Source organism: Candoia aspera, chromosome 2, assembly GCF_035149785.1.
Source record: "Candoia aspera isolate rCanAsp1 chromosome 2, rCanAsp1.hap2, whole genome shotgun sequence".
Taxonomy (NCBI): domain Eukaryota; kingdom Metazoa; phylum Chordata; class Lepidosauria; order Squamata; family Boidae; genus Candoia; species Candoia aspera.
Genome location: NC_086154.1, coordinates 4,383,417 through 4,410,175, shown reverse-complemented (window position 1 = coordinate 4,410,175; position 26,759 = coordinate 4,383,417). Strand labels below are relative to the sequence as shown.

Below are 26,759 nucleotides of genomic sequence, written 5' to 3'. Positions count from 1 at the left end.
CAGGAGCCAATCGGCTTACCCCTTTGATCACCGCCTATCAGTTGAACATGTTTTTTTCTTTTTAGGTTTCCCCCCTGGTTGAGCTGTGCGGCTTTTTTCCGCCATTTCTGCTGAGCTCCCCGTCCTTCCATTTAAAGGCTGACTGCATTCTGCCAGGTTCGCAGGAAAACAGGACAAAATGGACATTTACATTAAAATGACAGGATGGTCTGAAAACGTTAAAAAAATGGGACTGTCCCATTCAAAACGGGGTGTATGGTCAGCCTAGTTTACATTCTTCCTGTTCCTTTCTCAGAGGCCTACAGGCCCTGATAGGTAGCTTTGCCCATAGAAACAAGATAAGGTGTACATTTCAAGGACAGCTTCTCCAGAGGAAAGGCATTGTTTAATAACGGTCAAGGGGCCCTAGCAAGGATGGAAGGAAGTTCCTTATATGGAATGATGTTAAGATAGAGGGAAGGAAGGAAATTCCTAATATGGAATGATCCTTAGGTAACTTGAGTAAGGGGTGGTCTTCTGAAGTTGTTGTTGAATGGAAGGTACATAATGTGCTTTAAGGAGAGGGTCCTGCGCAGCCGCCCACCCAACAGCTTGTTGTCATTGCTTTCGCTCTTGGGTGAAGAATAAAGAAGATACTTTCATGCAATTGCCTGTTTTCTTTGGTCCCGGCTCAGAAACGAACCTGATAAGGAAATATAAAAAAATTCTAACACTGAGATGCGTTTTCAAGGACCTGTCGACACCCAGAGGCAGCCTCGTCCCACCCAGATGTGGGTGATTGTGTAGGAGAAAAGGAGATGAGAAAACAGCAAACAGATGAGGAAGCAAAGCTGGAGATTGAGAACTACTACAGGCAGGCAAGAGGGCTGTCGGTCAACTGCCAGGACCACAAGCTACTGTGAGCAGCAAAGCCTGGTGGATCCCTGCCTGGAGCTTGGCCTGGCAGCTCAGCTGGAGTGCTCAAAAGCAAGCCTGCTTAAGAGCAGAGCTTGGAGCTCGGCAGCAACCTGAAGAGCAGCAGCCACCTGAGGCAGCCCCTCATTGCAACCAGTGCAAAGACCTTTGGAAGGAGGCCAAGGCTGTCTGCCACTTTACAGCCTTCGATACTTTGGTGTGGATTGAGTATTAACGTGACAACATCAACTGGAAAGGCGGCCTTGAGCCAGAGGAGCAGCCTGTTGTTGGGGATGGCGTGTGCCGAAATGAAGTATTGTGTACAGATCTGCTATGCTGTGGTGCGCCCGGTCCTCGGAAAGCAAAGCGCCCTCACGCTGCCAATCTGATTTCCACTTCTGTAATGAAAAAACTGACAATGGACACAAAACCAGAATTGGTGCCTTTCCTCCAGAGTGAACCAGAAACACCAATGGGCAGTATTTGAATGAACAGCTTCAAACCGGCATGAGCCTCTGAAACCCTGAAGTATGCCCCCCACCCAAAATCCTTCCAAAAATTTTCATGGGTAAGTCGTTGCTAGTGTCTTTCTTAATACGGTTCAGAAGACAGACCCAAAGATAGCATTGGTTTTTCCAGCAAAAATTGCTTTATTGTACAAAATGAAGCTCCTGTTCCTTACTTCTAGACTTACTGCTAATTCTATGCTTCTTTCTACTCTTTTACCTATCTTATTCTACTGTCTTCATTTCACTATACCTTTACAACTATTTTTACTTATTTAATCTACCAATATCTGTCTCTGTGTTTGTAGCACTGTTTTCCCATCCGAACTAGTTCTGGGCTCTTTTAACTCTTTTGTCCTCCACCAGGTCTTCAGCTCTTCTGGCCAATCTCAGTCCATTTGCACGCAAAACCCCTTTTCCCTGCTCTGTAGATTTGCGAATGGGCTTTCCTCTCCCTCCCGCCCCCCAGCAGCGTCTTCTGTTGCTGGCACTGGTTGGTGCAGCTCGGCCCTGGGCAGCTGCATGCAGTGGGCTTGCCTGGGCTAGCAGACTCAAGTCTGGCTCTTTCCCTGCCCAGTCTCTCAGCTTCTGCATTCAGACTGGTTGACTCAGGTCTCAGTTCTACCCCGTGGAGGCGAGCCTGATTATTTCTTGGTATCTTCGCGTCCCAGAGGCAGTTCCCAGATGCTCAATAGCGCTGGCCACCTTTAAATGACAGCACCTCCAAAAATCCACAGCTCATAATTAAAACGGCAGGTACCCACTGTCTTTGTCTGCATCGGTAAATTCATCTCTCGGACTGCCAGTTGTGAGGGTCAGACTCAAAAAAACCTTCCCTTCCTAGTTCAGTATAGGCAAAAAGGAAATGCATAGATTTAAATAACCAAATCGCGACCTTACATGGATTCCCACCCAAATGGATGAGAGTATGTGAAATTAGGTCATTGCTCCACCTGAGGCTCTTTCCACACTCCACACATTTCTATGGTTTCTCTTCTTCAGGGATCCTTTTATAGAAATAAGGGAACCGCTTGTTCTGAAGCTCATTCCACACTCTGCATTTATGTGGCTTCTCCACTGTGTGGCTCTTTTTATGGACAGTAAGAATCCTGTTTTTGCAGAAACTGTTTCCACGCTCCAAGCATTTATATCACTTCACCTGTGTGGATCCTTTTATGGCAAGGAAGGAAAGCACTTTTACAGAATCTCTTTCCACAATCTTTGCATTCATGTTGTTTCTCCTGAGTGGACTCTTTTATGGGAAGTAAGTTGACTGCTAGTACTAAAGCTCTTTCCACACTCAGTGCACTTATATGGTTTCTCCCCTGTGTGGATCCTTTTATGAGAGGTAAGATAACTGCTAGAACTAAAGCTTTTTCCACACTCGATACACTTATATGGCTTCTCCCCCGTGTGGGTCCGTTTATGGGAGGTAAGATAACTGCTCGTACGAAAGCTTTTTCCACACTCCATACACTTATATGGCTTCTCCCCCGTGTGGATCCTTTTATGGGCAGTAAGATAACTGCCAGTACTAAAACTCTTTCCACACTCCATGCACTTATATGGCTTCTCCCCTGTATGGAACCGTTTATGGGAAGTAAGTTCACTGCTAGTAGTAAAGCTCTTTCCACACTCCATACATTTATATGGTTTTTCGCCTGTGTGGATCCGTTTATGGGAAATAAGTTGACTGCTAGTAGTAAAGCTCTTTCCACAAACCATGCATTTATATGGTTTGTCCGTTGCATGGTTCCATTTATGGGAATTAAGATACCAGCGAGTACTAAAGCTCTTTCCACACTCTGTGCACTTATATGGCCTCTCCCCTGTGTGGATCCTTTTATGATAAGTAAGGGAAGTACTTTTACAGAATCTCTTTCCACATTCTTTGCATTCCTGTGGTTTCTCCCCTGTGTGGACCCATTTATGGGAAGTAAGTAGCCCACTACAAGTAAAGCTCTTTCCACACTCCGTGCATTTATATGGTTTCTCCCCTGTGTGGGTCCGTTTATGGGAGGTAAGATAACTGCTAGTAGTAAAGCTCTTTCCACACTCCGTGCACTTATATGGTTTCTCCCCTGTGTGGATCCGTTTATGGGAAGTAAGTGTACTGCTAGTAGTAAAGCTCTTTCCACACTCCATGCATTTATATGGTTTGTCCCCTGTGTGGAACTGTTTATGGGAATTAAGATAACGGCTAGAACTAAAGCTCTTTCCACACTCTGTGCACTTATATGGCTTTTCCCGTGTGTGGAACTGTTTATGCGAATTAAGGTAACTTCTAGTAATAAAGGTCTTTCCACACTCCATGCACTTATATGGCTTCTCCCCTGTGTGGAACCGTTTATGGGAATTAAGATGACTTCTACTACTAAAGCTCTTTCCACACTCTGTGCACTTATACGGCTTCTCCCCTGTGTGGATCCTTTTATGATCAGTAAGGGAAGTACTTCGACAGAACCTCTTTCCACACGCCGTGCATTTATAAGGTTTCTCCCCTGTGTGGATCCGTTTATGGGAAATAAGTTGACTGCTAGTAGTAAAGCTCTTTCCACACTCCACACATTTATATGGTTTGTCCGTTGAGTGATTCCACTTATGGGAATTAAGATACCTGCTAGTACTAAAGCTCTTTCCACACACTGTGCATTTATATGGCTTCTCCCCTGAGTGGATCCTTTTATGATGAGTAAGGGAAATACGTTGACAGAATCTCTTTCCACATTCCATGCATTTATAAGGTTTCTCGCCTGTGTGGATCCGTTTATGGGAAGTAAGTTGACTGCTAGTAGTAAAGCTCTTTCCACATTCCGTGCATTTATATGGTTTCTCCCCTGCGTGGATCCGTTTATGGGAAGTAAGATACCTACTAGTACTAAAGCTCTTTCCACACTCCGTACATTTATATGGCTTCTCCCCTGTGTGGATCCTCTTATGATAAGTAAGGGAAGTACCTCTACAGAATCTCTTTCCACACTCCGTGCACTTATATGGCTTCTCCCCTGTGTGGATCCGTTCATGGTAAGTAAGATGACTGCTATTAGTAAAGTTCTTTCCACACTCCATGCATTTATATGGCTTCTCCCCTGTGTGGATCCTTTTATGATCAGTAAGGGAAGCACTTCTACCGAATCTCTTTCCACACTCCGTGCACTTGTATGGCTTCTCCCCTGTGTGGATCCGTTTATGGGAAGTAAGATGACTGCTAGAAGTAAAGCTCTTTCCACACTCCATGCATTTATATGGCTTCTCTCCTGTGTGGATCTTTCTATGATAAGTAAGGGAAGCACTTCGACAGAATCTCTTTCCACACTGTTTGCATTCATGTGGTTTCTCAGCTGTGTGCATCCTTTTAGGAGATGTAAGGCCCACATTTTCAGAGGAAGGAGTGAAAGTCCAATTGCAATTTTTTCCACTTTCTCTGCATATATAATCTCTCTTGGTGTGGGTTGGATAGTGCTCATTGACATCTAATTTGCCTTTGAATAATTTTACTCTTTTTCCAATATCTTTTTTCTTGATTTGTCCTTCTGGGGGATAAACGTCTTGAATTGCAGCATCAATGGAAGATGAGCTCTCCTGATTCCAATTATCTGACCCGTTTCTCTCGTGTTTCTGTAGTTCCATTTGCACTGAAGGCTTCCCTGTTCTCTTTCCTTGCATGATCATCAGGAATGGCTCACTGCAATCTTTATTCTCCTGCCCACGATTACCTTCAAAGGGAAAGAGGAGTGAAAATGACAGTAATGTTAGGGAAAAAGGTCAAACGCTAGGAAGTCATGAATTTCCTTCTGAAATTTTGCCAAATTCCAATATCTTGCACTTCTGCATGCTTACAGTGGCATGTCATAAAAATGATAATGTCTGTATTTAGGAGATAAAAGAGCTTTGAAAATATCTAAACCATCGTTTTTGTTTAATATTGTATTTATTTATTTTTCCAATTTTGCTACCGCCCATCTCCTGCAAAAGAGGGACTCTGGGTGGTTTAAAATAAAATTAAGACTAGAATAATAAACAATTAAGATCTTATAAAAACAATTTACAAATATAAAATACAATGTAAATAAGTATAAAATCCAAGAGGTTAAAAATTCTGATGAGGTGGGAGGGGGTCTAAGGCACGAGCCAACCCATCTTCCCGCCCCACGCAAGATGGCAGAACCAGGTTTTCCGGGCCCTCCTGAAGGTCGGAAGTGAAGGCCCCTGCCTCACCTCTGGGGGCAAGATATTCCAAAGGGCGGGGGCAACTGCAGAGAAGACCTGTTTCCTGGACCCCACCAGATGGAATTCTCTTATTGACGGGGTCCGTAACATGCCCTCTCTGCCTGACTGGATGGGGCGGGTCGATGTTTTAGGGATGAGACGGTCCCTCAGGGAGCCTGGGCCAATGCCATGTAGGGCTTTAAAGGTCATAACCAACACCTTGAATTGGACCTGGAAGCAAACTGGCACCCAGTGCAGCTCGCACAGTAAAGGTGTTATATGTGCCGATCTAGGGGCACTAAAAATAACCTGTGTGGCTGCATTCTGGACCAGCTGAAGCTTCCAGATAGTCTTCAAGGGTAGCCTCATGTAGAGCGCATTGCAGTAATCGATATGGGAGATGACGAGGGTATGAGTGACTGTTCGGAGGGCCTCTTGCTCCAGGAATGGGTGTAACTGGCGCACAACCTGAAGGTGAGCAAAGGCCCTCCTGGCCACGACTGCCACCTGCTCTGCGAGCAGGAGTCGTGAGTCCAGAAGAACCCCCAGATTATACACCGGGTCTGTCTGGGACAGTGCCACCCCATCCAGAACTAAAGATGACAATTTCCTGGAAACTGAAGAGCCATCAACCCACAGCCACTCTGTCTTACCAAGGTTCAGCTGAAGCCTGTTGTTCCCCATCCAGGCCCTCACAGACCCCAGGCACTGAGACAGGGCAGTCACCACATCACCTACCTCACCCGGGATGGAGATGTATTAATGGGTATCATCAGCATGCTGATGATACCTCATCCCATGGTGACGGATGATCTCACCCAGTGGTTTCATGTAGATGTTAAATAATAGAAGAGAGAGAACTGAACCCTGCAGCACCCCACAATGGAGGGGCCGAGGGTTGGATCTCTCACTCCCAATCATCACCGATTGGGAACGGCCCTGGAGGAAGGAGGTGAACCAGTGCAAAACTATGCCGCCCACCCCCAACTCCCTGAGCTGTCCCAAAAGGATACCCGAGTATCTGCTGCACGGTCGATACGATGGTATCGAAAGCCGCTGAGAGGTCAAGAAGAGCCAGGATGGATGCACTACCTCCATCCCGCTCCCGCCAGAGATCATCCATAAGTGCGACCAATGCAGCTTCTGTCCCATATCCTGGACTGAAACCTGACTGAAATGGGTCCAGATAATCCACTTCATCCAGAATCCTCTGGAGTTGCAATGACACCACTTTCTCAACCACCTTTCCTAAAATGAAACGAAAATTGTCCAGCACAGTTGGGTCCAGCGATGGCTTGAGGAGGGGGTGCACCAGCGCCTCCTTAAAGGCAGCTGGAAACATCCCCTCTCCCAAAGATGTATTAACCATCACTTGGACCCAACCACATGTCACCTCCCAGGCTGCCTTCACCAGCCAGGAGGGACATGGATCTAAATGACATGTGGTGGCATTCACAATCCGGAGGATCCTGTCCACTTCTTCGGGTCCAACAGGATCAAACTGTTCCCAGATAACTAGGCAAGAACGTTCCCTTGGCATCTCCACAGATCCTGCTTCATGCTTGGAGTCCAACTTGGAGTGACTTCGAGCGATTTTATCCTGCAGATGCTCAGAAAACTCTTCCGCATGGCCCTATAGGTGGGCCACTGGGCCCATCTTCCCCAAAAGGGTACGTGTGATCTTGAACACAGCTGTGGGGAGGCATTCTGTGGATGCAATAAGAGCAGAGAAATATTGGCATTTTGCCGCTCTTACCGCCACAAGGTAGGCCTTAACAGCGGCTCTAACCTGTGTTCGGTCGGATTCGGTCTTTCTCTTCCTCCAGCAGCGCTCCAGACGTCTCTTAAGCCTCTTCAAAACCCTCAACTCCTCTGTAAACCACAGGGAGTGTCGGGTTGGATGAGGCAAGAGAGGCCGCATAGGCGTGAACCTGTCCAAGGCCCCGGCTGCCTCCCTATTCCAGGTAGCGGCCAGGGCCTCTGCTGGACCATGCAGCAGATACTCAGGTATAACCCCCAGCTCCCTCTGAAACCTCCCTGGGTCCATCAGTCACTGGGGGTGGACCAGCCGAATAGGTCCTGCCTCCCTGCGGAGGGGGGAAGCATTGGAGAATCTCAAGGTCACCAGGGCATGATCTGACCATGACAATGGGGACAGATGCAGCTCTCCCCTCAGGTCACATTGCCACTGCTCCAACAAGAAAACCAAGTCCAGAGTGAGGCCACTGTCTGGAGTTGGGTCCCAAATAATCTGGGACAGGCCCATGGCTGCCATGAACTCCTGAGCTGCCTCCGAGGCCCGCCCCAGGGAAGGCAGATTGAAATCCCCCAGAACCATAAGTCTGGGGAACTCTACTGCCAACGTCGAGACAGCCTCCAGCAGCTCAGGAAGAGAGGTTGCTACACAGCAGGGAGGCTGATACAGTAGCAATACTCCCAACTGTTCTCGGGAGGCCAACTTGAAGAACAGGGTCTCACAACCGGCGACTTGCGGAGCAGGGCCCCTGAAGGCCACCAGAGACTCTCGGATGACAACCGCTACCCCTCCTCCCCTGCCCTGGTGTCTCGGCTATGCCACACCTGAAACCCAGCCAGGCACAATCCCGAAAGGGCTACCCCCCTTCTTGGCCCAGCCAGGTCTCGGTGATACATGCCAGGTCTGCCCCCTCCTCTGCGATCAGGTCGCATATGAGGGGGCCCTTGTTGTTAACAAACCAGGTGTTGAGCAGCAGCAGCCGGAGACCAGGGCCCTCAAGAATCCGCTGACCAGAGTCTGTGTCATGAGTACTGATGGCGAGCTGGCAGGGGCCTCTATCCAGGGGGGAAAATGCATGCGTAGTACTGAGGAATTAAGCAGCCATTCAAAGAGACACAGATCAGACCCACCTTAACTTTTGGGGTTTATCTGTCTGGGTTTTTCCCACGCTTCTTCAGTTTGTTAGGATTTTCTGTCTTATGTAGCAGTAATAAACACTAGAGACCTACTCCTCGTCTCAGCATGATTCCTGACTGTTAGGACATCAATCCTAACAAACTCCTACTCCCATTGAAAGAGGGAGGAACAAAGAAAAATAAAGGAGAGACATTTGGAAAATGTCTTCGGAAAACCAGGACATTCGGCAAGCCAACAATTGGCAGCAGCCCTGCAACAACACCAACAAGTAGATCTCCAGATCAACACATTACAAGCTGCCATGCTACAGCAGTTACAACAACCAGCTCCGATTAACCCACAACCGGTGCCAGCAGCAGCAGCAGCAGCTCCACCAATAGTCTTGAGATCCCAGGGCAGTCTACCAGAGAAGTTTGGAGGAGGAGGAGGACAGTTGAGAACCTTTCTCACACAGTGCACAATGTTTTTCGACAGCAGACCAGCAGAGTTTCCCTCAGACAGAACCAGAGTCACCTTCATTCTGCTAAAGGGACCAGCAGCCAAATGGGCTATTCCCATGGTGGAGAACAATGACCCAATTCTCAACGACTACCAGAATTTTCTGACAGGGTTCCAAGCACACTTTGATGACCCGATCAGAGAGGTCACTGCCAGCCGGAAAATTCAGAAGCTCAAGCAAGGCAACAAGAGAGTGGGAATCTACATTGCTGATTCCAAGCTGTTAGCAGGAGATCTGGACTGGAATGAGAGTGCATTAAAAGACCAATTTAAACAGGGGCTGGACGAGGAAATTAAGAATGAATTAGTGCACCAGGGAACACCAGCTACCCTAGAAGCCTTATATCAGTTGTCGGTAGTCATAGATGCCAGGCTAGAAGAGCTCAGACAGATGTAGCCGGGGAGAAACAGGACCCTCAGAGCATTTCCAGGATTTCCAGCTCTCTCCGTAGCATCCACTCACTCAGCACAAGAGGAGCCAATGCAGATTGGGGCGAGCAGGAGGCTGAATTCCGAGGCTGAGAGAGAGCCCTTTGTTTCTACTGCGGAGCCCAGGGGCACATGGTGAGAGCTTGCCCAGTGAGAGGCCAAGCAACTTCAGTAAGACCCCCAAGGCAAGCAGCTGAAACAAGAGCCATCTCCGCCTCTGCTTCCAACCAGGGAAACTCCGTCGGTCTCCCTCCACAGAGCTCGGCAGGGAGACCATCACTCAGTTAAGAAGGGCTCATTCCGAGGATTCCAGGCAATCCTTTTACTACTTACCAGTAATAATGCGCGTAAACCCAGAGCACCAGGTCAAGCTAGAGGCCCTCGTGGATTCTGGAGCTTCAACCAATTTTATTGATGTACAGACCGTACAAGACTTCAACATCCCGACCAGAGAATTGCCACGTCCCATAGAAGTGGAGACCATTGATGGCCAGCCCCTCAAGGCAGGACCGATTAGAAGGTTCACAGAACCTGTGCAACTAACAACGGGAGACCACATTGAGTGGATCCAACTTTATGTTATGGCATCACTTAATGTGCCTATAGTCCTGGGCACACCTTGGCTGAAGATCCACAACCCATTGTTGAACTGGACTACGGGAGCAATCTCCTTCCCAGCTAAGGAATGCCAGCACCACAAGATTCAAGCCGCTCTCCTCTCTCCAGCAACCAACACAGTCACAGAAGCGGGGGGGGGGGGTCCAGTTGCCAGCCAAGTATGCAGATTTCGCAGACGTTTTCAGCGAACAAGAGGCCACAGCACCCCCCCCCCCCATAGGGACTGTGATTGCACCATTGAGTTGATACCAGGAGCCAAGATTCCAGCAAGGAAACAATATCCCATGTCCCCCAAAGAACTAGCCACCTTAAAGGATTAGTTGGATTCTAATCTCCAAAAGGGGTTCATCCAACCAACTACTTCCCCAGCATCTGCTCCTACCTTCTTCGTACCAAAGAAGCCTGACCCGTTGGCACCGGCAAACCAGGAGGCACCCGTGAGAGTGGTCCACAATTTCAGTTTTTTAAATAAACTCACAATAAAAGAAAATTATCCCATGCCGTTAATATCTGATCTGCTGGATCGCTTACAGAAAGCACACATTTTTACTAGGTTGGACCTCAGGAATGCGTACAATCTGATCCGGATGAAAGAGGGGCATGAATATCTGACTGCCTTCGACACCAGGTTTGGTAAATTTGAGTACCTTGTTTTGCCCTTTGGCTTGTCTAATGCAGGAGCCATATTTTCCCGATTTATGAATCAAAATTTCTCTGATTTACTAGATAAGTATCTAGTCATTTATCTAGATGACCTATTAATTTTCTCTGAGGATGCTACAACTCATGTAACCCAAGTACGTCATGTCTTACAAAGATTGAGAGAGAACAAGCTGTTCGCCAAGCTAGAGAAGTGTGCCTTTGATTTAACTGAATTACATTTCCTGGGCTATAAGGTATCAACAGAAGGCATATCCATGGATCCTTCTAAGGTCCAGGCAATTCTCTCTTGGCCACCTCCCTGACATGTTAAAGAAGTACAAAGATATCTAGGATTTTGCAATTTCTACAGGCGGTTCATAAAAAACTTTAGTGACAGGGCTAGACCCCTCACACAGCTTTTGAAGAAAGGATCAAAATTCATTTGGGGGGAGAGAGAGCAAGCAGCCTTCCAAGAATTTAAGCAACGCTTTGCATCCCAGCCGCTGTTAAAACACCCTGATCCCACGAAGCAATTCATAATGCATTCAGATGCTTCTGATTTTGCCATTGGGGCGATGTTATTGCAATATACAAACAAAACCGAGAATACATTACTTCCTTGTGCCTTTTTTTCACGCATGCTCTCACCAGCAGAGAGAAACTATGATGTTTTTAACAAGGAGTTGCTAGCAATTAAAGCAGCATTCCAAGAGTGGAGGCACTGGCTAGAAGGTGCAGCCTTTCCTGTGAAAGTTTGCACCGATCACAAGAATTTACAGCTTCTACAGAACACCAGATCCCTCACCCCACGCCAAATCAGATGGAGCCAGTTTTTCTCCCGTTTCAATTTTGTTATTTCTTATGTTCCCGGGGTGCAGAACTGTTTGGCAGATGCCCTGTCTCGATCCTTTCAGGCAACCCCCGCCACTCACCAGGAGGTACAGGCTACTATATTACAACCTCACAACTTTCAGCAGTCTATGAGGGGGAACCAAACAGAGATTTTAGCAGCAGGCAGACAAGCAGAGGACCTATTTACAAGAGTCAGAGCTCAGCAGCAACAAGACCCGTATGCCAGGGCCAGGATGGATGACCTCCAGAGGGTCCCGCAAGACACTGCCTCCCCCTTTAATGTGGAGGCAGGAATCCTCTGGCATAGCGGGTGATTATACTTTCCCCCCTCCTTTAGGGAAGGAGTACTGAGACTTTGCCATGACCATCAAACGGCAGGCCACGGAGGTGTTTTCAAAACTCTCCATAGAGCTCTGAGAGACTACTGGTGGCCTAAGATGACTGCAGACATAAAGGGTTACGATGCTTCTTGTCACACCTGCAGACGAGCCAAGCCTCTCCCGGTGAAGCCCACAGGACTCTTGCAACCCCTCCCCACCCCCAGTAGGCCTTAGGATACAATCTCCATGGATTTCATCACTGATTTACCCCCAGTCCAGGGGCTGACTTCCATACTAGTGGTGGTGGACCTTTTCACTAAAATGGCGCATTTTATTCCTTGCAAGGGCCTCCCATCTGCGCAAGCCACAGCGCAGTTGTTCATGGACCATGTTTTTAGGTATAGAGGCATGGTAAATCACTTGGTGAGTGACAGAGGCCCTCAGTTCACTTCCAGGTTCTGGAGGGCCCTTTTCCAGTCATTAGGGGTCCAGATCCACCTATCATCATCACATCATCCGGCTAGTAACGGGCAAGCTGAGAAAATTAACCAATGGTTACAGCAGTATCTCAGGTGTTACACCACTTATCAGCAAGACAATTGGCCAGCCCTGCTCCCCATGACAGAATTTACTTATAACAACTCTGTGCAATCCTCTACCAAGATGTCTCCTTTCCAAGCACTCTATGGGGTTAACCCTCAGGTGTTGCCCACCTCCTCCCAGCAGGGAACTGTTCCAGCCGCGGCTGATTTTCTTAAAGAGCAACAAGCCGCACAGGAGTTGTTAAAGGAGCAGCTGAACAGGGCAAAAAGTGCTTACAAGAGAGCTGCAGATGCTCACAGACAAGAGGGGCCAGTGATTGCGGTAGGAGACTCTGTGGCTCTCTACCAAGTTTTTGACCTCTACCAGGCCCTCCAAGAAGTTGGACTCTAAGTTTGTGGGTCCTTTCACTGTGATACAGCAGATAAATCCAGTGGCTTATCGCTTAAAGCTGCCAGCATCCATGAAAATCCATCCAGTCTTTCACAGAGCCTTGCTAGCCAAGGACCCTCCCCCAAGTGCCTTACAATCGCAACTGCCCCCCCACCTCCAGTAATTGTGGAGGGGGAGGAGGAATACGAAGTCGAGGAAATTCTGGACTCTAGGAGGAGGGGAAGGGGCATCCAATATTTCATACACTGGAAAGGGTACCCCGAGGAAGAGCACACGGGGGAGAATGCCAGAGATTTGCACGCACCAACGCTGGTTCATCGATTCCATCAGCTTTTCCCTCACAAACCCAAGCCTTGCACTCTACCAGAGATTCCTCACTTGGCTGAGCAAGCAGAGGAATCTCAAGCAGAGGAGTTCATAAGTTTGCAGTTTCCAGCCCCGCCTGAAGCCTTGAGACCAGTAACAGAAGAGCGGGGGGGAACCGCAGCCCTCCATCTCAGGCGTGCATTTCCCAGGGGGGACGACTCTTCTAATTATCTAGCTATTTTCCAGCAGCAGCCACCTGGGCCAGAAGCGTTATCAGACCTGGAGAGCAGCACTGATTCGTCCTTGGAGGAGTTTTCCTTTGAAGACTTTCCATCGTTGCCCAGTTCCCATGGGAGCTTAGAAGGAGACATAGACTCTGATCAAACCTCTGGAAGGGAGGGGGCTGAAATGGAATGTGAATCTGGAGGGGAGGGTGATGTCATGAGTACTGATGGCGAGCTGGAAGGGGCCTCTATCCAGGGGGAAAAGCGCATGCGTAGTACTGAGGAATTAAGCAGCCATTCAAAGAGACACAGATCAGACCTGCCTTAACTTTTGGGGTTTATCTGTCTGGGTTTTTCCCACGCTTGTTCAGTTTGTTAGGATTCTGTTTTATGTAGCAGTAATAAACACTAGAGACCTGCTCTCGTCTCAGCGTGATTTCTGACTGTTAGGACAGCCTGGGTCTGAACCCAGAGGGCTGGAACACGCCATTGGTAACAAACACTGGGGGCGTCTTCCCCGAAGGTGGCCTGCCCTCTGGTTCCCATCATAACAACCCTGACCCATCACCACCTCAATAGTACACCCCACCCGATAGCCCCCAGGATTTCCAGGCCCAGTTGCCTCCACTCCCAGACCTTCAGGAACCCTGGGTGGAAATAAGGGACTCCTCCTCCACTCACACATCTCCAGCACTCGATCAATCCCAGGGCAGTGGCCGGCACCACAGTGCACCAGCTCACGTTCTCGGCACTGCAGGAGCCTAACCAATGCCCCCACACTCTGTGTCCCCCCTCAGCCTCTCTCACTGGTCAACGGGGAGGCACCTCATCCGTTCCTATTATACTATCCTTACATAGTCAGATCTCACCAGAGTCAGCATTGAGTTAAGGAAGAATCAGGGAAAATATCCAAGGACATATTGGGAGAAAACCTAATATTTATTGGAGAGGGGCCAATTCCTACAGAGACCTGTGAGCACTAAATGCATTTTGAAACTCGGCCTTTTCTTCCTACCTGAACTACTTCCATCTGCTATTCATTTTTCTCTTGCCAAAATCACATCGCTGCACAGAAAAAATCTAGAGTTCTTCTATGAACCCAAAACAGCATATTTACAATGGAAAAACGGCACCATTTTGCCCTAATCCTAAGGCACAGGATAGAAGTGAAAAAGGAAAATAAGTCATTAACCCATGTGCCTGAATAAATGACAATCCTTCCTAGGAGAGAGAGGGAAGCATCGGAGCCCAAGAAGCTGCAATCCGTGTGATGGAATTTAGCATCTCCTCAAGCCAAGGAGTGAGGTTGTCACTCATCTGTTTAAACAGAAATGGAAAATTCACCAGATGGGAAATGGCACAGGATGCATCCAAGCAGAGAGCTACTGACCTATTTTCTGCCTTGGAGGAGGCAAGGCTGGATCTTTTCCTTCTCCCTCCCAGGAAATGACATTTGGTTGGAGAAACAGCTGAGGGCATCTGACTGCCAAATGTCTTCCCGAATTCTCTGATTGGAGAGTAGCAAACCCTTACCCAGAGAGGCCACGTTGCTATAATTCTCCAGCATGACTTCCCAATGCAGGGCTTTTTGGTGAGGATCCAGGAGAGACCACTCCTCCTTGGAGAAACACACAGCCACCTCCTCGAAGGACACAGGACCCCCCTGAACAAGGAAAAAAGAACAGAATAAGCCCAGGAGGATTTGCAAGGTCTGTCCTACTGTCCACTCATTTCCAAACCAAAGATTTGCACTAAGTTAAACGTCTATACTTGGTAAGATTCCAAAGACACACAACCCAGTTTCTGCTCCTCCTCAGGCTGCACAGAATCTGCTAGTTGCCAGAGCCATTCGCTGGGGTCAAAAAAAGCAGAGAAAATTTCCTGGGAAGGACATTTCTCAACCTTTGCAAAGAAGGACACTTTGGCCTCCAAATCCAGACCTTAGAAATTACTTTGCAAGCCTAAAGTGCCTTGATTATATGCTCTTTCGGGACAATTTTTCCTTAGAGACTTTTGTATTGGGCCACCTTCAATGGATTTTAATAGTCCGCCTCATCTTTTAATGTGTATTTAGTTTTTCTTGGGCAGCCTTGTACAATTCCAAATGAAAGGAGTACAAAAAGAATGGGTCTCTGTTCAGCAGTCGCTACAGCTGTAGTAGTAGCATTCTATCTGCTGAAGGACGTTTTTCAAACATTAGTTATCGTACACTAATAGTAGGAGGAGTAACCAGCAAAAAGGAGAGTTGAGTCTTAAAAAAATATTTCCTACTGAGAATCTCCGGGTAGAAATGAGAAACCATTGCCTCCCAACGACAGACTTGAGAGGAAGATATGCTGACTGAGAGCAATTTGAGCCTCCTCTTCTCCATTGCGTGTTGCTCAGGAACACGGAAATACCCGAGCCCAAACAAGAGGGAAAAACTGAAGGAGAAAGTACTACGTACAGCAGCTTGTCTTTCTGGAGGAAAGGGAGAATACAAGTCTAATCATTAAATTTGCTCCTCTTACTTGACTTGGAGGTCCAACAAGTGTTTCAGCTCCACCGTATAGAGCAGTCAACTTTGTTTGAGTCTTCCCTGTGAGGGAGAGAGAATTTTAAAATGCACAATTAATAAATTAGGCAGAGGTCTTCTACAGAAGAGAAGAGGAGACCGCTGGGATCTCTCTGGGTAACGGGCGGACCTTCGAGTACCTGCTGAGGTGTCCTGACCTGGATCTTCCTGAGAGATCCTCCTGAAAAACATCTCCGGAGGGGGATTGGATGGATTCCTCCTTCCCTCGGGATCTCTGATCTCCACAGCGAAGGACTTGAAATAGTACGCAGGAGAAAAGAAGGAGAATTAATGGACATCGCACAACATGAAGGGGATTCTTGTTCTCTGAACACAAGTTCAAAGCCCCCAATCTCTAACACTGAGGCTGGAAAGTAAGAAAGGGACCGAGGCTGTCCCAAATCTATCTTCAAGAACTGATAATGGAACAGTGTCCTACAAGAATTAGGGAAGCCTCTCCATATATTACGAATGGCAGAGAACTCTGGTAGGGAGGGGATGAGCGTTCAAACCCTTCTGGGCTCCCAGGATGAGGGTCTCTCACCTGCAACCCGACCTGCTCCTTCTGCTCCTCCGCCTGGCTCAGGAGGAAGCCCTCGGCCAGGGCCACCGCCTGGCAGCTGGTCTCCGCTCCGCACTCCCGCACCCAGCGCTCCACCTGCAGGGGCAGCAGGGCCAGGAACTGCTCCAGAACAACCAGGTCCAGCATCTGCGCTTTGGTGTGCTTTTCTGCTCTCAACCATCGACTGCACAAGGAGTGGAGCCGGCTGCAAAGTCCTCGGGGACCCTCGGCCTCCTGGTATTGGACGCTCCTGCAGTTCCAGGGCTGAACTTCTGCATGGAGGGTTTCCGCCTCCAGGGTCTTCTGCCCAGTTCTTGCCCAGATCTCCCCACAGCTCCCACCTCTTGCTAAAGGTTGTGTCTCCATTCTTCCTCTGTTCTGCAACACAACTCCAAATCTGTCTGAGGAATCTTAGGGATCTCTGAACGCCTTTTCACTCACAGGACCCTTCCTGTTGCGGCAGGAGTGACCGCAGCAGGCCATTCAGCCCTCTGTGCCCCAGAGATACTTTTGTCTGTATGTGAGGATGGACAAAGGCCTCCAGTTTGTGTATCTGAGATGGAAAAGAAAACAAATTCCAAGGTTTAGGAAGGGGTGGATTTAACCACTGAACAACACTTATCCCCATGGAAGGAAGTATCTCCCAGAGCTGATATAGGATTGCAGTGGCATTGAGCAGATTGCATGTTCTATTTCTTTTTTCTCAGAAGGAAGGGCTTGCTTTTTAAAAACCTCGATCTACATTTACCTACAGCAAGGTTCACACAACATGCCAAACCCCCAACACAAGGAAAGCTCCGTTCCCGTCACGCGACATGCCGGCGAAAAGACCCCCGCTTAGGCCGTCCATTTCCCCTTCTTCAGGCTCTGCCTCTTCCGAGCCTTCTAAGTCACGCCGCTGCAGGCAGTCGGGTTCACACAACCCGCCCCGAGCCCGGACCGGCCGCCCCGCCGCAGGCCCGACAGACCAGGGCGGGAGGCGCCGCCCTCGCCCGCTCGCCCGCCCGAGCCGCGCTGAACGGCCGGGGACCCCGCGTGCTGAGCCCAAAGGGTTAAAGGGAGAGAGTGGGGCGTCCTAGAGGGGCAAGGCCTGGCGCGGTCACTTCCTTCCCTCCCTCCTCTGCAAAGTCGCCTCTGGCATTCGCCCTCCAGTGGCCCAGTGCTGAAGCGCAGGGCGCTCCCTTCCCTTTGCAGAGGAGCCCCCTGGTGGATTCTGTGTGCAGTGCAGGTGCTCATGCAAAGAGGGGAGGAAGGCGGCATTTTCCGGGGGGGGGGTGAGGGCGGCGCGGAAGACGGAGGTTCTCGTGTCCCCCATAGTCAGGCAGCCTTCTTTTCCAGCTGCTTTCGACAACTTTAGAATGTCTCTAACTGGGACAAAAGGTAACATTCTCAGAGGATAAGAGTCTCTTGAATTACATACAGTACCTATTACATGCAATTTGACAACTGGGCCACGTAAATCGATTTTCCATTCCTTTCCTATGGCCGAAAGACTCCTATTGCAGCTTGGGAAAGGTGAATGTATGGGCCCGTTTACTCAATGGATTGAAAACCTGATTATGGGGGTTACATTGTCAAACATGAATTGCATGTTGTTTCAGAATAATGTGGAGGTGTGGAGTGATGTCAAAAAAGATTTCTTGAGGTGGGATAAACTACAATTATTGTTGGGAAGGATTTCTGTGATTAAGATGAATATTCTAATCAGGATGTCATTTTTTTTCAGAACCAATTCTGAGAAGTGACTTAAGCGATGAGAAAAACACATTTCTAAGTTGATATGGGAAGGTTAAAAACCAAGAGTTAAAAACTAATTGTTGCTACTCTAGATGCTTGCTAAAGAGAGAGGGGAATTAGGACTTCCTGAGTTGAAATTATATTTCCTATAATTCTCCAGCATGACTTCCCGATGCAGGGGTTTTTGGTGAGGATCCAGCCAAGACCTCTCCTCCTCGGAGAAACACACAGCCACCTCCTCGAAGGACACAGGACCCTCCTGAACAAGGAAAAAAAAGAACAGAACAAGCTCAGGAGGATTTGCAAGGTCCATCCTAGTGTTCACAATTTCCCGAAGCAAAGATGCACTAAGTTAAATGTCGATGCTTGGTAGGATTCCAAGCTTTAGGTGAGAAAATGGACAGAGCACAAAGCCTTTGAATGAAGAAATACTTCAGTCAGTTTTTATCAGCTTGATTGATTCTGCAGGACTTTCAGTGCCATTCAGTGAAAGCCACCCCCGTTTCCTTCTGGATCCATTGGCTGGCCTGTCTCTGTCTGTCTCTATCTTGATCGTAGAGCTCCAGTAGGCTTTGCTGTGTCTGATTCCTGACCTGGCTTTCCTGAAAGGACTAAAGCTCTGCAACTGAAGAGCCTTAGGTGAAGATGATTTATCTTCTTGGCAATCAGTTTCCAGCCAGGATACAGCCTGGAAATTGCATGGGATGCACTTAGGGATGACTTATGGAGAGAGCAGGGTTGGGGAAGTGCAACCCTCCTTGATCTCTCAGGGGCTTCCAGTACCACTGACCCTGGCCTTCTCCTGCAACACCTCTGAGGGAATGCACTGTTTTGCATGGTTCTCCTCCTTCCTGAGGTGGTGATAGTGGAAGAGAGATCTGTCCAGAGGCCTCTGTTATGTGCGTGCTCCAGGGATCTCTCCACATACTGCTCCTTTTTCAGATCTACTTGGAACTGCTGGAGGTTATATGTTGACCCAGAGTCTGGTATCCTCCATATGCTGATGATACCCAGTTAGTTTTCACATCCCCAGGCCAAACGGGTAATGAGGTGGAAGTGCTGACTTAGAGGCTCTCAGAGTCTGGATGGGGAGGAACAGACTGAGTGAATCTCTTCAAGATGGAGTAGTTTGGGGTTTGTAGTGTGTACAGTTCCAGGGAAGGTCCATCTTTGACTTTGAACATTGATGTACCGATGAATGATCCACAATTTGGAGTTTCTCCTAGACTCACTGGGAGGCCCTGCTCACGGCCACTTAATGCCTTATCCCAACAACGCAGCTCTTGATACAAGACAGGCTGCAGGAAGGAGGAGGAGGAAATCCATCTGAGGTGACTGCCTTTGGAGATGTAGGCTGAAGAAAACTGGGAGAGAGACGAAACCACACAGGACAAAAAACCATTTTGAAGGCAAGAAAAACTCCAAGCTGCAGAAAACCGTTGCTCTTTTAAAACTGGGTTGGAACTGCAATAAGCTTCTCAACGTAATTGCAACCTTCACCTTAAATCATTGATTTGGTTATTGTTTAATTAAATGATAGCTCTTCCAAGGACAATCCAGTAATCTCCTTGATTCTCTCCATCCATTTTCTCTCTTGCCCTCCTTTTCAGCTCAATTCTCTTCATCCATGCCGGGCAGAATCCTTTTTTTCTAGCTGATCGTTTCTTCCCCTCACTTTCTGGAGACTGGCCATTGCTTCAGAACTGGGGACCCTTTGGGGGCTTTCTAGATTTAAGCCAGTTTAGGATCTTTGTCCCCAGTGGGCACAATCACCACGGAAGGCAACCACAGAATGCATTCCGGCAACAACTGCGTAGGTTGATGGGGTCCGAGTCCCAAGAGAATGGCCCCTTCCGCACATGTCTCCGTACCAGCCCAAGCTGCCTTTGTTTTCTGCTCTGGCTGCCTTCTTGGCCTTGGGGCTATTAATCATCCTCATTGGCTTAGTGTTAATAATGAGCCTCTGCATCTTTTACTAAGCCCACTGAGTCTGTGTGTGGATGCACGGACTTTTTGAAAGAAGCCATGAGGATCTGTGTCCTGATGCAACTTGTTGCCCTCCTGTTTCATGGAGGCTGTTGGTTGTCTGCCATTTCCTTTCCATTGTTTGAAGTGTGTGTGAGTCTTGTTTTCATGCCATATTGAACAACGTCTCTTCTCTGCCACCCTAAAAAAGCCGCATGAGTCCAAGTGAGAAGCTCTCCCCTCTGCTGGTCAGGGTTGTCTGTCTGATTTCACAGCTACAGTACACGGGAGGAATTGAGGTGTGTGAACTCATCGGTTGCAAGCTCGAAAAGTGTGGGAAGTCCTGTGCTCCGTTAAGGTGTGTGGCTCGTAAGCGGCTAGGTGCTGCTGTCTCTCCTGAACGGCTTCAGCACTCAGAAGAAGAGATTTGTTGGTGGCATCTGGCTTTGCGTTTTCTTGCCCTAACTTGAGCTGAGGCTCTTTGCCCATCCGACGTCTCCCCCTCAGCCCTTTCTTCTTCTTTCCCCCATTTGCAGGATGGGCTCTCCCCGGGCCTGCCTCTTGCCTGCAAGGTCCATGGGTGGAGGGCAGGACCAGAGGGGGAGAAGATGAATGCCAGAAGGGGAAGACCAGGCCTCCACGTACAACCGATGTGAGCTGATCCCCCTCCCGCCTTCAGGAGATTTGCACTACTTTTAGAAACTGAGCTTTATAACTTCCTGAGATTTGCTCCTTGCTTTGCAAGCCTCGCATTCATCGCAATCCAATCTTTTGAGTTTGCACCAAGATTTCACTGGGTGTCTGTACCTGCACAGAGTGCAAACCCTGAGATTGAGATTGACTTGGTACTGGAGGTTCTTCTTTACTGGCTCTGCACTCAGGGGAAAATGATTTCAAATTACAAGGATTAAGAATGATAATTGGGGTGGGGGAAAAGAATGAGCTGTTGAGGAAACCTGTACATTAACGACTGGTCCATTGTCTTTAAAGCATGCCTTTCTTTTACCTCATGATTTTGCAGAATGAGCGCCACCATTTGCAAGGAAATAAATTATTCCAACCGGAGTACAAGGAAAGGGCCCCTCTAACTTATTGCCTAGCTAAGAAAGGTGGTGGCATCTTCAGCACATTGCAGTTTCTGGATCTTCCTCTTATCTAAGTCTAGGAACCATCTGTGATCTTGTGAACCTTCAGAAAATCTTGGTGGAGGATCAAAACTCGCTTTGTTCAAGAGCAGCCGCTCTGAAGGATAAGTAGAGATTCAGGGAGGCCTCAAAAATGAGCAAAATCCTGTCAGAAACGGCAGGGCAGTCCAAAAACAAGAACAAGGAGCCTCTCTTTGAAACATGGCTTGTGCCTTGTGGTTGTTAGCAAACTCAGGCCCGAAGTGATGGGAGATGGGGGCTGGCAGGGACACAGGGAGGGAAGCGACGGGTTAGGAAAATTAAGATATTTATTGATTTTTATTTAGTGAGTTCAATTTATACAGCTGCCCTTCTGATATTCACGACTGGGCGGCTAATGATGGCCTGAAACACCAAGTAGCAGCCCGTAACAATGAAAACAATCCTGAAGAAAAAGTAGCAGCAAAAGAAAACAAGTTCCAAATTGGAGAAAAAGCTCAAACTCATGGACATTCTAGAAGTTTTACCTCAAAACAAGGCGCCCTGGTGGAGAATTGAGCGGGAGAATGGTGGTGTTGCACATGTGACTGGAAAAAAGGGCGTTACAGAACGAAGGCAGGCAAGTAGTGAAGAGTGAATATAAAGCTCAAATACCATGAGGCAAAAAAAGAGAAACCTGTTTTACAGATTGAGTGGGGGTTGGGTAGGGAATATAGCTCGGGAAATAGGAAGCTTAGGAGCTTTGGAGAATTTAAGGCAACCGGAAGATTCTCAGATTACAGATAAACAGAGGAAAAGGGGGTACAAAGTTTGTTCTAGCCAAAGGAGCTGAAGGCTCCACTGGCTTGAAGAGTTTCCTCTGCATTTGGAGGCGACGATGCAAGAAAAAGGAGATTTGGCTAAATTAGCGAAACGAGAGATTTAAATGGAGGGGAAACAAGTGGTTAAAGAGCAATTTAAAAGGAACGGGATTCACGTCTCTGTTCTTTTTGGCCCATTTCTTTACCTGTCAATGTTCCGTGTAATCGCGGCCTAATTTTGAGCGTCTGCCTGAGAGGAAGTGAAGCTGGGATGGCTCTCTGCGCTTGGCGAGAGCCGCTGCAGCCGGGCAGAAACGCTTCCCACCCTGCTTCCCCCAGGCTCTGCCCAGCTCATGCTTTTCCCCAAAGGGCAGTCGGTTTCCAGCCCCAGAAACCTGAGTGACGGGCTCATGCAATCGTGCACAGGTTCATTCCCCACTTGCCGTTTACTGGCTAATTGGGCCGCACTCCGGCATTTTCAAGGACCTGTCGACGTCCGGAGGCAGCCTCACCCCACCCAGACCCTTAGCTTAAGAAAGCGAATGCTAAGACAGAGCGTGGATGGGTGTGTAGGAGAAAGGAGATAAGAAAACAGCAAGCAGACAGGGAAATGAGAGGCCAGCGTTTGGAGACTGACAGCTATTGTTTGCAGAGCTCGGCCCTGGGCAGCTGCATGCAGTGGGCTTGCCTGGGCTAGCAGACTCGAGTCTGGCTCTTTCCCTGCCCAGTCTCTCAGCTTCTGCGTTCAGACTGGTTGACTCAGGTCTCAGTTCTACCCCGTGGAGGTGAGCCTGATTATTTTTTGCTATCTTCACATCCCAGAGGCAGTTCCCCTTCTCATTTCTCTCTGCTTGGTCCGGAGGAACTGAACTCGTTTTCTGAAGTAGTTTTCCTTAATTTCATATTATTTCATTTTGGTTCCCACTGATTTCCAAAGGTCTCCTTGTTTGCAATGTCAGCACACTGGAGTCAATTTCGTTCTCATTCTCCTGAGCATCCCTGACTTGGGACAAAAGGGAGGGAAGGAGGGAGGGAGGGAGGTCATGAGAAATTTAAAGTACAAATGCTCTTAGTTGTCACTTTTAATTCAACATCACAATTATTGTAGGGGACAATTCAATATCACATTCGATCTCTGCTTACTTTGATGGAACTTGAGTTCCCTTTGGATTAAAATATTGCTTCAGATCCCAGAATCTATGCTGCACCATTTCCAACTTTTTGAGAGGAGAGAGGAGTATAGGGTCCTCTGATAAACTGCGAGTGTATCAAGGAATGAGAAAGGAAGGGGGAAACAATTATAATAAGACTAGGCAAGAGAAGTCAAGCTTAAATTATGGGAAGTGATTGTGGATCAGTTAAATTTCTATCTGCAGGTTTACTATAGTGGAAGAAAGACGAATACAGCTTTGCCTTGAAGAGATGCATCAGGGAGCTGCTACTACTGCCTGGGGAAGCAGCCCCTGTTAAATGTCTGCCTGTTCACATCCCTCCCAGAGCCAGAATCAACAGGAAAATGGGAAAAATGTAAACTCAACAACAACAAAGATTTTCTGTTATTGAGGCTCAATAGCGCTGGCCACCTTTAAATGACAGCACCTCCAAAAATCCACAGCTCATAATTAAAACGGCAGGTACCCACTGTCTTTGTCTGCATCGGTAAATTCATCTCTCGGACTGCCAGTTGTGAGGGTCAGACTCAAAAAAACCTTCCCTTCCTAGTTCAGTATAGGCAAAAAGGAAATGCATAGATTTAAATAACCAAATCGCGACCTTACATGGATTCCCACCCAAATGGATGAGAGTATGTGAAATTAGGTCATTGCTCCACCTGAGGCTCTTTCCACACTCCACACATTTCTATGGTTTCTCTTCTTCAGGGATCCTTTTATGGAAATAAGGGGACCGCCTGTCCTGAAGCTCGTTCCACACACTCTGAATTTATGTGGCTTCCTCACTCTTTGGATCCTTTTATGGGAAGTACGATTTCTCTGATGATTGAAGCTCTTTCCACTCTCGGTGCATTTACGTGGTTTCTCCTGTGTGGATCTTTTTATGGACAGCAAGAATCCCATTTTTGCAGAAACTCTTTCCACACTCAAAGCATTTATATGGCTTATCCCGTGTGGATCTTTTTATGATAAGTAAGGGAAGTACTTTTACAGAATCTCTTTCCACACTCTTTGCATTCATGTGGTTTCTCCCCTGTGTGGATCCGTTTATGGGAAGTAAGTTGACTGCTAGTGGTAAAGCTCTTTCCACACTCCATGCATTTATATGGTTTCTCCCCTGCGTGGATTCGTTTATGGGAAGTAAGATGACTGCTAGTGGTAAAGCTCTTTCCACACTCCATGCATTTATATGGTTTCTCCCCTGTGTGGAACCGTTTATGGGAATTAAGATAACTGCTAGTAGTAAAACTCTTTCCACACTCCAAGCATTTATATGGTTTCTCCCCTGTGTGGATCCTTTTATGGTAAGTAAGGGAAGTACTTTTACAGAATCGCTTTCCACAATCTTTGCATTCATGTGGTTTCTCCCCTGCGTGGATCCGTTTATGGGAAGTAAGATAACTGCTAGTAGTAAAGTCCTTTCCACACTCCGCACACTTATATGGCTTCTCCCCCGTGTGGATCCGTTTATGGTAATTAAGATGACGGCTAGTAGTAAAGTCCTTTCCACACTCCACGCACTTATATGGCTTCCCTGTGTGGATCCGTTTATGGGAAGTAAGATGACTGCTAGTAGTAAAGTCCTTTCCACACTCCATGCATTTATATGGCTTCTCCCCTGTGTGGATCCTTTTATGGTAAGTAAGGGAAGTACTTTTACAGAATCTCTTTCCACATTCTTTGCATTCATGTGGTTTCTCCCCTGTGTGGATCCATTTATGGGAAGTAAGTTGACTGCTAGTAGTAAAGCTCTTTCCACACTCAATGCATATATATGGTTTGTCCCCTGCATGGAACCGTTTATGGGAAGTAAGATAACTGCTAGTATTAAAGCTCTTTCCACACTCCGTGCACTTATATGGCTTCTCCCCTGTGTGGATCCGTTTATGGGAGGTAAGATGACTGCTAGTAGTAAAGCTCTTTCCACACTCAATGCATTTATATGGTTTGTCCCCTGCATGGAACCGTTTATGGGAAGTAAGGTAACTGCTAGTACTAAAGCTCTTTCCACACTCCATGCATTTATATGGCTTCTCTCCCGTGTGGACCTTTCTATGATAAGTAAGGGAAGCACTTCGACAGAATCTCTTTCCACACTGTTTGCATTCATGTGGTTTCTCACCTGTGTGCATCCTTTTAGGAGATGTAAGGCCCACATTTTCACAGGAAGGAGTGAAAGTCCAATTGTAATTTTTTCCACTTTCTCTGCATATATAATCTCTCTCAGTGTGGGTTGGATAGTGCTCATTGACATCTAATTTGCCTTTGAATAATATTACTCCTTTTCCAATATCTTTTTTCTGGATTTGTCCTTCTGGGGGATAAAGGTCTTGAATTGCAGCATCAATGGAAGATGAGCTTTCCTGATTCCAATTATCTGACCCGTTTCTCTCGTGTTTCTGTAGTTCCATTTGCACTGAAGGCTCCCCTGTTCTCTTTCCCTGCGTGGTCATCAGGAATGGCTCACTGCAATCTTTATTCTCCTGCCCACGATTACCTTCAAAGGGAAAGAGGAGTGAAAATGACAGCAAGGTTAGGGAAAAAGGTCAAATGCTAGGAAGTCATAAATTTCCTTCTGAAATTTTGCCAAATTCCAGTATGTTGCGCTTTTGCATGCTTACAGTGGTATGCCATAGAAATGATAATTTCTGTATTCGTAAGCCATAAAAGCTTTGAAAACATCTCACACATCCTTTGTCCTTAGAATTATCCTTATATAGTGAAATCTCACCCAGAGTCAGTAAGTAAAGGAAGAATCAGGAGAAACATCCAAGGACATATTGGAAGAAAACCTAATATTTATTGGAGAGGGGTCAATTCCTACAGAGACCTGTGAGCACTAAATGCATTTTGAAACTCGGCCTTTTCTTCCTACCTGAACTACTTCCACCTGCTATTCATTTTTCTCTTGCCAAAATCACATCGCTGCACAGAAAAAATCTAAAGTTCTTCTATGAACCCAAAACAGCATATTTGCAATGGAAAAACGGCACCATTTTGCCCTAATCCTAAGGCACAGGAAAGAAGTGAAAAAGGAAAAAAAGTCATTAACCCATGTGCCTGAATAAATGACAATCCTTCCTAGGAGAGAGAGGGAAGCATCGGAGCCCAAGAAGCTGCAATCCGTGTGATGGGATTTAGCATCTCCTCAAGCCAAGGAGTGAGGTTGTCACTCATCTGTTTAAACAGAAATGGAAAATTCACCAGATGGGAAATGGCACAGGATGCATCCAAGCAGAGAGCTACTGACCTATTTTCTGCCTTGGAGGAGGCAAGGCTGGATCTTTTCCTTCTCCCTCCCAGGAAATGACATTTGGTTGGAGAAACAGCTGAGGGCATCTGACTGCCAAATGTCTTCCCGAATTCTCTGATTGGAGAGTAGCAAACCCTTACCCAGAGAGGCCACGTTGCTATAATTCTCCAGCATGACTTCCCAATGCAGGGCTTTTTGGTGAGGATCCAGGAGAGACCACTCCTCCTCGGAGAAACACACAGCCACCTCCTCGAAGGACACAGGACCC

At 47.5% G+C, this 26,759-nt stretch overlaps 1 pseudogene; it reads right to left on the bottom strand.

Annotated features, from left to right (window-relative positions):
* Nucleotides 1–1,524: 1,524 nt before the first annotated feature.
* On the bottom strand, nt 1,525–26,759 carry LOC134492025 (zinc finger protein 208-like; annotated as a pseudogene).